Source organism: Nannobrachium achirus, assembly GCF_963921795.1.
Source record: "Nannobrachium achirus genome assembly, chromosome: 5".
Taxonomy (NCBI): Eukaryota; Metazoa; Chordata; class Actinopteri; order Myctophiformes; family Myctophidae; genus Nannobrachium; species Nannobrachium achirus.
In genome coordinates, this window is record NC_137814.1 from 50,846,857 (window position 1) to 50,862,648 (window position 15,792).

The following is a 15,792-nucleotide window of genomic DNA, read 5'->3' on the forward strand; positions in this document are numbered from 1 at the left end:
AACCTCATACACCCACGCCATGCAGGCTTTTCCTGGTGGTCGTCTGTCTCTCCAGCATCACTGACCTTCCTCGGTTTCCATGCATCCAGACTTTCCTGGAAGTCACTGGTTGCCCAGAGTTCTATGATTATAATTACATCTAACGATGCTTCTCCTCCATTCACGTTTGGTGAATGTAGCCTTGACCAGGAAAATGTGATGTCTTCAGGCGGTACCCATCGTTCTTCAGGTGTTTTTCGACCCTTGAACCGCTACACCCTCCTGATGGCAGGGTCGGCAGTGGTGGCCAAATCACTGGTTTAAGGCTAAGTTTAGGCTAAAAAGAAGTAAATGAAAACATTTTAACACTCATCTTTTTCTTTTCTCTAATGACTATCTAAAATATGAAAATATGAAAAAAACAAAGTTGTCCTTTAAGTTACTCTCTGAGAGTGAAATGGAAGCAAATACATTCTCAGTTAAAGGCTGCAATCTGGATTATTATTTTATAATTAATTAAACATTAGTTCATGCAATATATCACTTCTGCAGACATGTTGTTGGAGGTGGTCTCCCTAAACCAGGGGTCTTCAACGTTTTCAGGCCAAGGACCCCTTAGTTGAGAGAGAGATGAAACGGAGAGTAGGGACCCTCACAACCTGTTCATAGATTCCATATAGTTTCATTGTTTGATAGCACAATCATCAGTGTATTTTGGATTCATGCCAATTTGTGTTTTCAGATATTTAACCACTTGAACCGCCAGTACTTACGGTAATAAACTTGAACTTTCACTCTGTACTAGTCTGCTCTTTTCCCCCTCTACACCAAAGAAAGAGTGCAAAATAGCCGATCTACAAGCCTTGCGCTGCGAGGCGTTGTGAGCTTGTAGATTGGCTATTTTTGAGAAGAGAAGAGAGAGAAGTTTCTATCACACAAATATTTGGAGGACCCCCTGTGGGCCCTATAGTAACTCTGAGAACCCCCTAGGGTTCCCGGACCCCCTGTTGAAGACCCCTGCCCTAAACTCTTCCAATGCTAAATCCATCCTGGTGTCAGGTATAGGACACCTACCTACTGGTTGAAGTAGGCCTACTGCCTGAAGATCATAATAAGCAAGCACAGTATAGAAATGTGTTTATTTACATGTTTATATGCATCTGGATTCGGCCAAGTCCCGGAAAGGATGCGCTGTGATTGGCTACAATGGCTAGTAGTCACTTTGATTGGCAGTTTGTAATTTATATGCTGAAATGTGGTCTCTGAGGCTGGAGACCTGGGTTCGAGAGTCCGGAGTAGCTATACTGTTGGAATTCAGAGAGAGAGATACAATCAAGATGTGTTATATAGATTGATTGTATTGTACTGTGTACACTTCTGCTTTGGCAATGGAAATGTTTGTTTTCTCATGCCAATAAAGCCAATTGAATTGACTAGAATTGTTGAATTGAATTGAATTGAATTGAATTGAATTGAATTGAATTTCCTTTAAATGAGCACTGTATGGATTTGACACTTGTTCATCTGACAGACTGGTATGAATTCTCTCTCTCTCTCTCTCTCTCTCTCTCTCTCTCTCTCTCTCTCTCTCTCTCTCTCTCTCTCTCTCTCTCTCTCTCTCTGCTCTCTGTGGGAAATAGAGCTCTGAGGCGCGCGCACTACCTCGTTTCCCAGCCCTCCTCCTCGAACGTAGAGCGCGCGCGTGAGGGCGCATGCATGGGTGTCAGCTCGTAGCCCCTCTCTCTACTCGTAGTAGCGGCGGTCTGTTCGTCGCGCGCTCTCGTCCAAGAAAGAAGCTGGAAATATTTGGTCTGACTGGGAGGAGGAGGAGGAGGAGTGTTGGAGGAGAAGACATTCACACTGTTAGTTTAACACGGACAGCCAGAGAGAGAGGCAGACGCACACTGACTCACTGACACACTGAGAGAAAAGAGAACTTAAACAAGAAGAAAGACGGAATATTTTTTGTGGACTGTCTGGTTTCCACTGAACTGAACAGTCTGAACACCGGTTGGACTGACGACTTGAACGTGTTTGATTTCTGGTCTCACTTGGAAGTATATCTGCCCGTGTTTCTTTTCCTAAAAACAGAAATAAATTGAGGGCTCAAACGCAAAGCACAACTCCGCGGCCACTTTCGGGCGGCGAGTGGATTCTTTTGATTTTGGCATTCATTTGGTTTCTGCAGTTGGATTATTGCTTTGTTTTATTTTTTCAACGGGATGTCAAGTTGTTGTGTGAGCCGGTGCGGGACTTGAACCCGCTGCTGCTGCCGCTGAATGAAACGAAGGATGCTGGTGACCTGAAACAGACCCACCGCAGCAGCAACATTCTCTCCAACACTTTTGACACGTTTTGCTGTTATTTTCTGATCGCGTTCTATTAGTAACATCTCAAAAAGGATATTCTCCCCCTCCCGTCCGTCCGTCTCAATATTTAGATTTTCTTCATTATTTTATTTCAAGTATAATATCTGGGCTAAGAAAAACCAAGAGGATGCGTGGATTGCTATTGTTCCTTTACGCCCAAGTCACCCTTGTCGCTTCGTTGACTCAAACCGGTAGGTTGTCGCTGTGCGTTATGTGTTTATAATAGGCTATGTTTAATGTTATGTCATTATAATCTAATTCAGTTATTCAAATCAATCTGACATCATTTTGTGCCATGATATCAATGGGCTCTCTATCTATATCGCCGCCTCTCACCTGTTATCCCCTGGCTCTCGGGGTTTTAGCGCACATCGCTGTCAGCGCTGCACGTAGCTGGCTATGTCAGATCCGTGCATAATATAGGCTATGCACAGAACAGATCTATTAGGAATGTAGCCTATTATTCTTTATGCAGAGGTTGATATTATTTGTGCAACAGACTATTTAAACGGATCATTTGTAGTCTTTAGTGTGTTCTGTCATTGTATCAGAGTCAGAGCTCGAGCAGAGTCATGCATTAGTGCTCTTATACGCACAGCACCAGTCAATGAATGAAGGAAACCAAAGCTAAACATTAAAATCCTCAGTGTTCATTTTATGTCAGAGAGTTACAGATGTAGGCTACACCAAGGTCATTTTACTGTGTAACTGAGCCTAATAGGCCTACACCTTCATTTTGGGTGAAAATGGCAAATCATTATAGCCTATACGCACAATAATAATTTACATCCCAAAAGAGTGGGCTCGGCCCATTCAATTAGGCTAAGTAATTAGTCAATCACGTAGGCTAATCAATCAATCAATCAACAGCATCTGGCCATACTTAGCGGACTTTCCATTCTAGCCTATCAGCCGCTGGTCTTCTTGAGTTAATTGATTCTCTCTATCACTCTGCCAGAGTTGACCAGTTGCGTTCATTGTGTAATTAATTGGAATGTAGGACCTATATATCGTCACTGTCGGGCAGAAACCTCGTATCTCCAAGTTTCAAAATGTGTACGTTTTTTTGCAAAGTAGCCTAAAGCATGCACTGCTTCATCATACAAGGCCGTGGCACAGAAGTAGTGAAAACAGCTGATCTACAAGCACACAACGCCTTGCGGCGCGAGGCTGTTTTCACTAGTTTAGTTCATTTTTTTTTAATGCAAATATACAAAACGAATGCTTTTGGACATACAAGGTTTCCACCCGACAACAACGATATCTTATATGTGCTGCCGTGCTGTCTGTCCGTCCCGCAGATAAATGCGGGGACCACATAGAGATCGACAGCGCGGACTACCTGACGTCGCCGGGCTACCCGGGCGCCTACCCCCCGTCCCAGCAGTGTGTGTGGGTGATCACCGCCCCGGAGCCCGGCCAGAAGATCCTCATCAACTTCAACCCGCACTTTGATCTGGAGGACCGCGACTGCAAGTGAGTGGGCGCGCGTGATGTTGGTTCCTTCCCGTGCGTGCGTGCGTGCGTGCGTCAGAGGCGTCAATTGGGTATGGCAAGCTATGGCAGCTGCCATACCTTGGCTACAGGGGGAAATAATAAAATGTACTTTTTATCGTGCCTGCGCGCGCTTGCAAGACACCAGTCATGTTGCCATACCTTAGCTTTTTCTGAACTGTCGCCACTGGCGTGCGTGTGTGTTTGTGTGTGCACGTACACACACGCACGCACGCACCTCACGCTCTTGCTTGCTTTGCCTCTTGGCTATACGCGTAGCTCTGCTTTGCCTCTGCATCTGAGTCTGTTTCCCCTTTCCCTATTCCCAAACTCAATCTCTCTCTCTCTCTCTCTCTCTCTCTCTCTCTCTCTCTCTCTCTCTCTCTGTCTCTCTCTCTCTCTCTCTCTCTCTCTCTCCCATGCATCTCTGTGATGCTGTCTCTCTCTTTAGCCCTGTCTTTCTACCTCTCCGCTATCTGTTTCTCCCTCTGTTTCTCATCTCCCGTTCCCTCACTCTGAGCTTCTCTCCACAGCACCCTCCCCTACCTCTCCCTCTCTCTCTCTCTCTCTCTCTCTCTCTCTCTCTCTCTCTCTCTCTCTCTCTCTGTCTCTCTCTCTCTCTCTCTCTCTCTCTCTCATCTCTCTCTCTCTCTCTCTCTCTCTCTCTCTCTCTCTCTCTCTGTCTCTCTCCTCAATCCTGCCTGGATACAGCGTGGAACTCTGCCACCTATTGGTCACGGAGTTACATCAGTTATGTTGTGTATGTTGAAGTCCAGGTCAGAGGACATTGGCAATTACCGTCAAGGAAATGGATTTGATCTGTTTTTTGGAATTTGATGAGGTGTGGATTATTGTTGGTTGGACATAATTGGATGGATATGTAGTCCTATTGTGTTTGGGGGGAATTGGCTGATTGTATTGTATCGTTGCACATACTGCGCTCTCTGGCTAAGCTTTCAGATGCTCACACTGATGTGTGTGCACTTACAAACAGGCACTGTTGTTTGTAAACTGTGTTTACTGTGCAGCTGTCATGACAAAGTGACTGCTTATAATCATGTTTTGGGGTCTAATTACAAGGGTCTTCAACAGGGGGTCCGGGACCCTAGGGGGTCTTCCAAATCTTTGTGTGACTTTTCTTCTCCTTTTTTATATTAACCACTTGAACCCTAGTGTCCATATATTCAGAGAACTTTAGCCAAAAATAGCAGATCTACAAGATCTACACAACGCCTCGCGCTGCAAGGCGTTGTTGTGAGCTTGTAGATCGGCTATTTTCGGCAAAGAGCTTTGGTGTAGAGGGGAAAAAGAGAAGACTAGTAAGTACAGAGTGAAATGTCAAGTTTATTACGTAATGACAGTTCAAGTGGTTAAATATCAGAAAACAGAAATTGACATGAATCCAAAATACACTGATTATTGTGCTGTCAAACGATGAAACTATATGGAATCTATGAAAAGGTTGTGGGGGGTCCTGCTTCATCTATCTCTCTAAGGGGTCCTTGGCCTGAAAATGTTGAAGACCCCTGGTCTAATACATGTATGTGTACCAAGCATCCATGCAGGCTTCAGCAACTAGTGGTTCTGGGGGACCATTTGTACACTCTCAGAGTTACAGACCTGTTTGCGGTCAATCAGGGCTATCTCTTTATAGTGTTTCTGGTAATCGTACTGTCCACTCATTTTGTATGTCTGTGGCAAAAATGGAAATTTGTGAAAAAATGTCCACCACAAGCCAGATGGCGATGATTCCTGATCCCATGTTTTACACATGTGCACTCACACGCACGCACACACAGGCACGCACACGCACAATCAAACATCTCCTCCGTCTCCTGTTTCAGACTCAAATGCTTGCAGACACGGCGTCACTGACACAGAAGCCTGTGTGTCCAGGCTCCTCATCCATAAATAAGGCTGTTTTCAGTTTTATGATGGACCCTCTTTTGTTTTTAAAAGGAGCCATAAACGAAGCCCCCCGGTGTAAATCACGGCGGCGCTGTCTAGCTCCATCTCACAGATGGGGTCCTTGAATACTATTGGATCATGTTCCATCACCAAGGGGCCAATAAAACGTCAACGGACCCCGGCTACTCCAACATGATAGTGGATATCACATGAGCTCTGCAGGCACTATGGCGGACCTTATGTGTTCCAAGAAGAGACGTATTTGGGACTTGCCAAGTTATATGGCTGGTTCCCTCCCTGTAGCTGACAGCCCTGTATATCCATGTTGTCCGGCAGAAACCTCCTATCTCCATATTCTATTATTTTTGAGCGGTGGTAAACTGCTCCTATATGTGGCTGTGCGTGTGTCTGTAGCCTTTTTCCTCAGCGTTTTGCCATAGCAAAATGTGTGTACGTAGCATCATGTTTGTCTAGTGATGTCATATGTCGTATGTCTGTAGCCTTTTTCCTCAGCGTTTTTGCCATAGCAAAAACGTGTGTGTGTAGCATAGCCTGTACATCCTAGACTCAAATCTGAAGACGTTATGCAAGCACGACCACCGCTCACTTCACATTGGGTGTGATCTTTCTTTTTTTTTCTCGTAAATTAACGCCTACTTGATCAACCTACAGCGTTGATTGATTGATTGAAGACTTTATTAGAGGTTTGCCTAGGAAAAGGTACAGTTTCATGAGTACAGTTCACTGTTAGAAGGTCAACTAAAATGATACACCCAAAAAGTCTATGGCTTGTTTCAATTGAGATCCTTTTTTTTAAACACATATAACATTGAATGACAGACAGATAGAACACAGTACTCTGCAGAAGATCTCATCAGAAAAACTGACATAAAACACAAAATAAATGGTATTTACAATAGAAAGGTCAGGGGGAGATAAGGATAGGCTTTTTTATTTATTTCATTTGCCAGTTTCGAGTAGCAGCCGTCTCTTAAGTGGCTTTTCAGTGTCGTTTTAACCCTCTAAGGCCCGCATTAAGAAATACTTGAAATAAAAAATTGAAACAAATCAGATGGTGTTGTAGGAGTCCTATTAACTCATTTTGTGCCCGCGATTTTCGGTCGCAATGATGTCCAGAGTGCCTCACGCAGGCTCCATCCGCTTGCACTCTCTTATTTTGAAAGCCAGAAGTGCCACAGCGTGATCACTTCCGGTCTGACGTCATCGGGTCGTGCGCCGGAACCGATCATTGTTTACGTGGTGCCATGCTGGATTGCAATGGAGCGTTTATACATGTGTTATATAAGCGAGCATCTGCCTCCATCTTCGCTTCTAAAGTGTTGTTTTGAGATAATGGACATTAAAGATGAGATCGGCCGTCCACCTCAATGTTATGGGATGACTATTGTGTGCTCGTGGAGCCGTGATGATGACAAATCAGCGCGGATTTTCGTCTCCGGACATCCGGCCATTCTACTCGGTAATGTACTCAACGTTACAGTAATTTATTACTTTTTGCGCGACATCACGCATTCGGCACTGTAAGTACTCTAGTACTTATTGCGTGACATCACGCAAATGGCACTAGATGAGTTAAGAGGAAAATGTAATGTTTTTTTCAAAAAAATGTTTTTGTAAGATTTTATAGCCATAAATCAAAAATCATAAATCATGCTCTAATTTACATATGGGGGATATTTTTCACAATAATAACATATGTACATGTTCTAGACATTCTAATGATCACCAAAAAAAATAGTACAGGCATTTTACTTATGTTTTTGTGAGGTATAGCTTCCATGAAAAAGTGAGATGTTGTTCGTCAAAACTCTGGAATTTCAGCGGGTGTGGCGGGTGTGAATGTCAGCCCCTGTGGGGGGTATTTATATGCAAATATTGTGGCCAATGGCATTGTAATACTAAACAATAGAATCCAATGGTGGTGTTTAGGTGGTAGGGGGAGCTAAAATAAAATGATTTAAACCTTTTTTTGGATAAAATACAAACGTTGTAATATTACAACCGTGGGCCTTAGAGGGTTAAAGGAAGGTAGGGATTTACACTAAAAAAGCATCACTCAAAGTCACTCGAGCATCACTCGAAAGCATCAAAAGTTAACGTTTTTCGAGCTTGTGGATCTGCTGCCTTTTTCTACTTTCGAATTGGGATGCTGAAAAGTATTGGACATATGAGGTTTCCACCCGTGACAGAGACGATGATGGCTGTTGAACTGAGGTTTTCATCAGCGTAGCCTCCAATGAGGAACCAGGGACTGGAGAAGCTGCTGATGAGTTGGTGTTGGCCGATCCGCTATGCTCTCGCATCGTTGATGAATGCTACTTTGGTCAGGGACGGGATCAAACCTGTGACGTTTGCGGTTAGGTTCCGGGCTGTCTGACCGCGGGGCAACCCCCGTGGGCCACGCTAACGTACTATTTGGCTGCCTTTTCTTTTCTTCTTTTTCTGTCTTTTAAAGGAGGGGGTCTCAATTCACATTCCGATTTATTATTTTGTGTGTGAATTTATATTGGATGATGGTAGGGTGCAGTCATAGCTTTCCCTTGGCAGAGTTCCTGTGTTGTTTTTGGGCCCGAGTCAAACCTTCACAGTATGCCAAACGATGGGGGCCCGAAGCCCTTGGCTAGACCACACTCTCACTTAAAGTTTCCCTCGGAGAAATGGACGACTAGTTTTTAAATTGATTTATTCTTTTCTTGCATGGTTTTTATGCTGTTCAGAAACATATACAGTACATTTTATCATAAATGTAATGGTATGAGAGTGATTTCATACCCCCCCCCCCCCATTGCGGGAGTAGACGTTTATTTTCTTCAGGAAATTCATTAGTGAGTATTTAAAAAAAACTCAAGTGCTTCTAACCCCAGTAACATAACTAACCAATTTGACCAGGTACCCATAGCATTTTGCTCACCCGTAACATCGGCAGTGACCTCCGATGTTGTTTTCTTTTGCCCTGCCAGCAATTAGTTTGTCATTGTAAGGTAGCATTTATCTCTCAAAAGTTAAACGTCTCATTATGTAACCGTACTCCTCGTCTGATCCTCGCAGGCATTACCCCACGGCATCAAAAACCCACCATTCCCCGGGTTCAGATGTCCAGGGGTGTCGTACCAAATTCTGGGCCCTGGGTACAAGGATTCACTCACATTTTGTGCTTTAACTATTGAAAAATAGCAGATATACAAGCTCGCAGCGCTTGTAGATCTGCTATTTTTGAAAAATCGTGAAAATTTGGGCGGCGTCTGAATATTTCAAATCCTTCTAAGGTTTTTTGAAAAACCTATGTTTCTATGTCAGTGGCGCTCAAGTATTTTCATGTGAAGGACCCCCAAAATGATATGTATTTGGCCACGGACCCCCATGTCAAAACATTTAGTTCCAGGGACCACCCAGAAGCAAAATTTCAGTTACAAATGTTCGCCTAAAAAGTACATATATTCAAAGATTTTGCACACATTTTCACGACTTTTCAAAAATAGCAGATCTACAAGCTCGCAGCGCGGCACTCGGTGCCGCGCTGTGAGCTTGTAGATCTGCTATTTTTCATTAGCTAAAGTATAAAATAACGAAGGCCCCTCCACCATGGGCCCTGGTAACTCAGTCCCCCCCCCCCCTCTTGTGACGCCCCTGCAGATGTCTTCTAATCAAAATGTATCATTGGAATTTCCCCCCTCGCTTATCAGATGACATGTCAAGGAAGGGCCCAGAGCCGTCCACCCCCTGCCCACCCACTCACCCACCCCTCCCATAATTCAATTATAGCTCTGAAATGGAACACACATGTCCCTCTGCTATGAAACATGCCTTGCAATTATCTAGCCAAACAAAGAAGGGCCACTAAATGTCCGACTGCACTTCCGAAAATCTGTTTGCAGGCAAAATATCTTCCGTCCCAGGCCCACGCCCCGTACAAGCCATGACCCACGAGCATGTAATTATGTTCCTTGAAAATGTCGTTTCTTTAATGAATGCATGTTTTGCAAGGGAGCAAAGGGAACCTCTCTGCGCGAGTGATATGCGGAGGCGTGGAAAGTCATATTCGTTACGAATGGAGATGTCGACCACTTGGCACACGTGGCACCTACTATTTGTGATTTACAGCATAAATTATGGTGCTTCTTAAATGATTGTAGCTTATTTCGGTGCATAGTTGGAAAAAACGTATAAATCTTTCTATTATAACACTGCTGCAGAACCTTGGTTCACAACAGTATCAGTTAAAGTTCCTAATGTTCAACGTTGAACCTGTGGCAAAAGCACATTTTCAAATCCTTTTTTTCTCCTCCTCTGAGGGGTCTTGAGAAACATGTAGAACAGGGTCAGAGTGAACGGCGATAATTTGGGTCATGACCACTTCCTTTGATAAGCCATAACCGAGAGAAATTTATGTTCTGTGAACAGGGGTTGATTTAGAAGACATCAATGGGCCTTTTGTATGAGGGGCTCTGGGATCCATTGGCCATGCCTCCGTAGCCAATTTGGAAGCCGGCACCAGAACGCTCCCGTCTCATGTCCATTTCTGAAATAGCGTGGCCGACGAAAACAGATCCCTGAGGATCGCAGGAAAGTGGAGCATAGAGTCTTGGTTAGAGCAGTGGTTCTCAACCTTTTCAGGCCGCGACCCCCAAAATAATCATATTTTAACTTAGTACCCCCCCCCCCCCCACCATATGAGCACTAAGAGTTGAGGCATTACATTTTGTATAACACGGTTCTACTGTGAAATTACATGCTCACAACGCCTCGCCTCGCAACGCAAGGCGTTGTGAGCATGTAGATCGGCTATTTGTAGATCGGCTATATCTGCCTCTAATATTTGAGAATTTGGCCAATGTTTAATTTGTCATTTTAGAGGTATTAACAATTCCTCAAACTGTGACTTTATAAATGTGCAGATACCCTCTATACACTTAAACTTTATGTTGTTTTTTTTTACTATTGAGTGAGAAAACAATGTTGCACATTAAGTTAATCATCTGGGAACCCCCCACAATAATTTGGGGACCCCTCTGGGCTCCCGACCCACATGTTGAGAACCACTGGGTTAGAAAACGTGCGCTGGTGGTGGTGGTGGCCACGCAGGGGTAATTTGAGCGTATTTCTTATGATTTCCGCGAAACTCTCCCCTCCTACTTTACTATGTATACACACAGGGGCGTCACAAGGGGGAGGAAAGTGGGACTGAGTTACCAGGGCCCAAGGTGGAGGGGCCCTATAGTAACTTTAGCTATTGAAAAATAGCAGATATACAAGCTCACAACGCGGCACCGAGTGCCGCGCTGCGAGCTTGTAGATCTGCTATTTTTGAAAAGTCGTGAAAATGTGCGCAAATCTTTGAATATATGTATTTTTTAAGCGAACATTTGTAACTCAAATTTTGCTTCCGGGGGGGGGGGTCCCTGGAACGAAATATTTTGAGATGGGGGTCCGTGGCCAAATTCATATCATTTTGGGGGTCCTTCACATGAAAGAGTTTGAGCATCACTGACATGGAAACATGGGTTTCTTGCACACATTTTCACGATTTTTCAAAAATAGCAGATCTACAAGCTTGTATATCTGCTATTTTTCAATAGTTAACATTCATGGGGGGCCCGCACTGAATCCTTGTACCCAGGGCCCAGAATTTGGTGTGACGCCCCTGTATACACATATAACATGTATATATCACACACACCCTGACTCCCAACAAATTCCATAAAACAGATGAGGACAGATTACACCCACTGGGTCCTGACGTTTCAGGAAATGGTATCACCATAACCATGAGAAGCAGGCAGGGAGGGAGGGAGGGAGTGGTAGACCGAGGGAGATGAGGGAGAGATAGGAGTCGGATGAAGGAGGCTAGGGGGAGACGTACGGAGAGGAGGAACGGATCTAGAAGGAGTCAAGAGTATAGGGAGGGATATAGGCAGAGGGAAATAAGAAAGCATGGTAAAGTAGGGAAGAAATCATATGGGATGGGAGGGGAGGGCGGCTGGCAGCAGGCACGTGCACACATAGACATCAAAGGGGGCTTGAGCCCCTGCCCTTTTACCTTGTCTGTAAAAAGTTCCCTCTCCAGACCATGAATGCAGTTTTTACTATGGTTAAAGAAATGCAAATGCCCTCTTTCCATGCCCTACCTGAAGGCAGCATTCAAGAGAATTGCCTTGTCCAAACTCTCCTGAACTTGAATGCAGCGTCTTATGTTGAAAGAATTGCCCTCTCTATGTAGAAGTCCATGCCGTTACGCCACATCTCCAGTATTCACTTGATTATGCTTAGTTCAGTGTGGTATCAAGTACCGAAAATAGCCGACCTCCAAGCTCACCTTGGAGGTCGGCTATTTTCGATATTTTCACCAGAAGGCCCTTTTAGAAATGTCAGCCCCTGCCTCTCTTAACATTCTCTGCACGTCCCTGAAGAAGAGAGGAACTGAATGAGAGAGAGGGAGATGGGGGGGTAAAGAGAGAGAGAGAGAGAGAGAGAGAGAGAGAGAGGGAGGGAGCAACTGTCCCCTCAATGTGGTCGCCAGCAGAGAGTTTCCTTATTACTCAAATATTTCCTGCAGGAAAACCAGTCACGGCAGGAGTTGTTATTCACTGCCTGGGGAATTAACAGTATGAATGAAAACGTACGTGCACGCACGCACAGTCCGTACACGTGTTTACATTACTATACTTATGAGGACTTCAGTACTTTAGGAGGCTGATTTTGTATTTTATTCAAAGCATGAATGTAGAAAATTACACAAATATATTATGAATAAAATAAGAAAACTAAAATCACAAGATAAATGTACAAAGATACAACAACTCAACAACAATGACAAGGCAAGAGGAGGCTGATTTTATGAATGGCGTTAAAAGATGTTTGGACTTTTTTTTTTTTCATCCGAACTCTTAAAGCCGAAAATAGCCGATCCGCAAGCTTACAAGGAGTTTTTGGTGGGCGACACCAAGTATATGAATCAGACGCAAGAAGCACAAACAGCACTTAGATGGCATCTGTGGGGAGGAAAGGAATTTTCTACGATGTTGTTTACCAAATTTGTGTTGGTGGGAGGGGGGGGGGGGGGGGGGGGGTTGACTATTTTGAGAAGTAATACCAAGGTAACCACGAGGCTGGGATCAAAAGCATCACATACATGGAACATATAGTTTTGTTCTCTAGGTCGTGTATAATTTCTGAATCATTTCATGGTCGAGAGACGCATATATTTGATACTTGATGCTTGACTTGAGGCATAAACCCTTGGCTTTTCTCTTACTCTAAATCAAGCGCCCCTAATGCATTTGATTCCTTTTTACAGTGCTGTGAAACGCATCCATTCCAAAACCACAACGACTCGCTGGTCATCAGCTTTGTGCCGAGTCATTATTCCTTGTGTTTATTTGGGAGCTGGACGAAGAGGAGGGAAAAAAGTGCCAAGTCTCAAATATTCCGTGGCGTCTCAGCCCTTCCTGAGCCCCTTTCATGTGGTTCCAGTCTGCAGCGGTTGTTGTGTTTGCCCACGTTCAAGTCTTCAGGTTTCAGTTTTTACTCGAGAGAAGAAACGCACTTGTGCGTTCGGTTGTGTTTTGGCTCCTCCGAGGCTGCACACAAAATAGTGACTTCCCCTGAAAGGTTGTTACAAAAGCATACCCATTGTTACTATTGTTACAGAAAACTAGGCCTACCTGTGGTTACTTGCGCCAGCAGAACATGCAAGTACTGCGTTCGGCTGGGTATGTACGTACAGTATGTATGTATGTATGTATGTATGTATGTATGTATGTATGTATGTACAGTAGGTAGATAGATAGATATGTAGGTAGGTAGGTAGCTGTGTGTATTTAAGCATGTAGCCCAATCAGTGACCAACATTTCTGGTAAAGTCATCATTAACAGCCAATGAGGGTCCAGCATTCCTGGTGATGTCACTGGCATCGCCAGTGGTGATGCCAGTGGTGTGTCCACCTCATGGCACGCTCTGCTGGTGCACAAGTAGGCCATACATGGCCTACTTGTGCACAAGACGCAAGTTGTCACCTCGACAGAGTGCAGTTCTAGTTACAGTTGTTATAAAAGCTCACCCATTATTTCAAAAGTGTACCTGTTGTTACCGTTGTTATAGAAGTTTACCCGTTATTACCAATGTTACAAAAGTGTACCCGTGGTTACCCTTGGATTGGTTGCCGAGGTTTGGAGGACATTGCATCACTCAGGTACATTTCCCAGGGATCCTTGCAGTGGGGTTTATCAGGGGAGGTCAGGCAGCCAGGCGTTGCCTCCTGCTGAGGTGGATTTGAAGTAAAAACGTACTCTCTATAGCACTCGATCCAGTTTCAGTTCCTTGTCAAATGATTTGCGGTTTGTCGGGAAGTGTCTTTCCAAGTTCCCTTTTGTCACTGTCACTGTGCTGATTGAGACACATACATAGTTAAAATGCTGACAGCCCTTTATCCAGTTTCATGTTTCGTTGCACGCACATAAATGCCTGAGATTTCAGTTCCTGCTTTCTTTTTCTAGGCTGGAGACGTCTTGTCAATTGATTTGTGCTTTGTCATAAAGTGCACGCATGCTTTCCAAGTTCCCTTCACTCACCCTCACTACATTGGTGTTGCTGATGAGACAAATACATTTGACATTCCACACGACTAAATCATTATTCATTCAATGGGTTTTGTCTCGTGGCGTCTGTTCACAAACGAACTGCACTGATGTCTCGTCTCATTTGTCGTGGTTGAGAAGTAGTTGTAGCCTAGTAGCTAACTACATAGATAACACACCTGAACCATTGCTGCTGCCATGGTCATTCCTGTGTTAATTCACACTGCACCGCTCCCCTGATACGATTCTTTGAGGTTCACATTGTGGCCCTGAGGCCCAGGGGTCAATAGACTCAGGATCTAGCCCTGGTGTGATCTGATGCAGAAGGAAGGAAGCAGAAAGGTAGAGAGAGACGGCAGAGAAGGAAGGATAGAAAAGGGTAAGTTATGGAGGAAGAAGAATGTGGGTACCGTAAAACAGTTGTTCTCAACCTGTGGGTCGGGACCCCCAGAGGGGTCCCCACATTATTTTGGGGGGGGGGGGGTCCCCAGATGTTTAGCTAAATGTTAACTTAATTTTCTCACTCAACAGACCAACATACAGTACCAGTGTCTATAGGGTATCTGCACATTTCTAAAGTGACAATCTAAGGACTTTAAAGACCTTTTAGTACCTCTGGTCAAACATTGGTGAAATTGTCAAATATTAGAGGCAGAAATTGTGAAAATAGCAGATCTACATGCTCACAACGCCTCGCAATGGAATAGATCGAGTCAAACTAAATGTAATGCCAACACCTACAGTACAACACCAAGTGCTTGTGCAAAGTTGAAATATGATTATTTTGTGGCTCACGGCCTGAAAAGGTTGACAACCACTGCCGTAAAAGAGGAGAAAGGGATCAAGACATGAGTGAGAGAAGAGATGGAACAGGAAAGAGATGGCTGAGAGGAGGACAGAATTATTAGACTTCAGTCATAGAGAAAGATATGAGGAGGGGATTCAGAGAGAGGGAGGGATGGCAGCACTAGACTAGGGAGACACAGAAACAGATGGAGGGATGTGATAGAGCCTACAGCTATAGTTGGCTGGGTCACGCATCGTGTCACCCCCGTGACCCCTGTCATCTCTCCTCGTCTTCCTCCCTCAGGCAACTTCTGTGGCTCCTCTTGTTTCTTTTTGCTCTGACAACTTCCATCCTGTCATCATCATCATCATCACCTCCCGTTCTGTTAACTTTCGCTCCTTTCTTCTCTCTCTCTCTCGCTCGCTCCTCTCCTCTACACCTCCTCTCCGAGACGCCGGTGACCTCATCACTCATCACTTTCTATGTTTGTTTTTGTTTTGTTATGCCTCCCATCTCTCTCTCGGCAACCTTGCGGTGTCTGAGTAATTAATCTAACTCTTAGGATTTCATTTCATTTCGTTGCGTTTATTCATTTATTTAGTGGGGACAAAACAGTCGAATTAACATCGCTATTCTGTTATATAAACGTGACAGATTTAG

General features: G+C 44.4%; 1 pseudogene across 1 annotated transcript in view; it reads left to right on the forward strand.

Moving 5' to 3' along the window:
- The first annotated feature begins 1,840 nt into the window (after positions 1-1,840).
- The window catches only part of LOC308286037 (neuropilin-1a-like), a 104,395-nt pseudogene continuing 90,443 nt past the window's right edge, over positions 1,841-15,792 (forward strand). Inside the window, exons 1-2 of the transcript XR_013963343.1 lie at positions 1,841-2,539; positions 3,650-3,824. The product of XR_013963343.1 is annotated as a neuropilin-1a-like (transcript). The remainder of the gene's footprint in view (positions 2,540-3,649; positions 3,825-15,792) is intronic.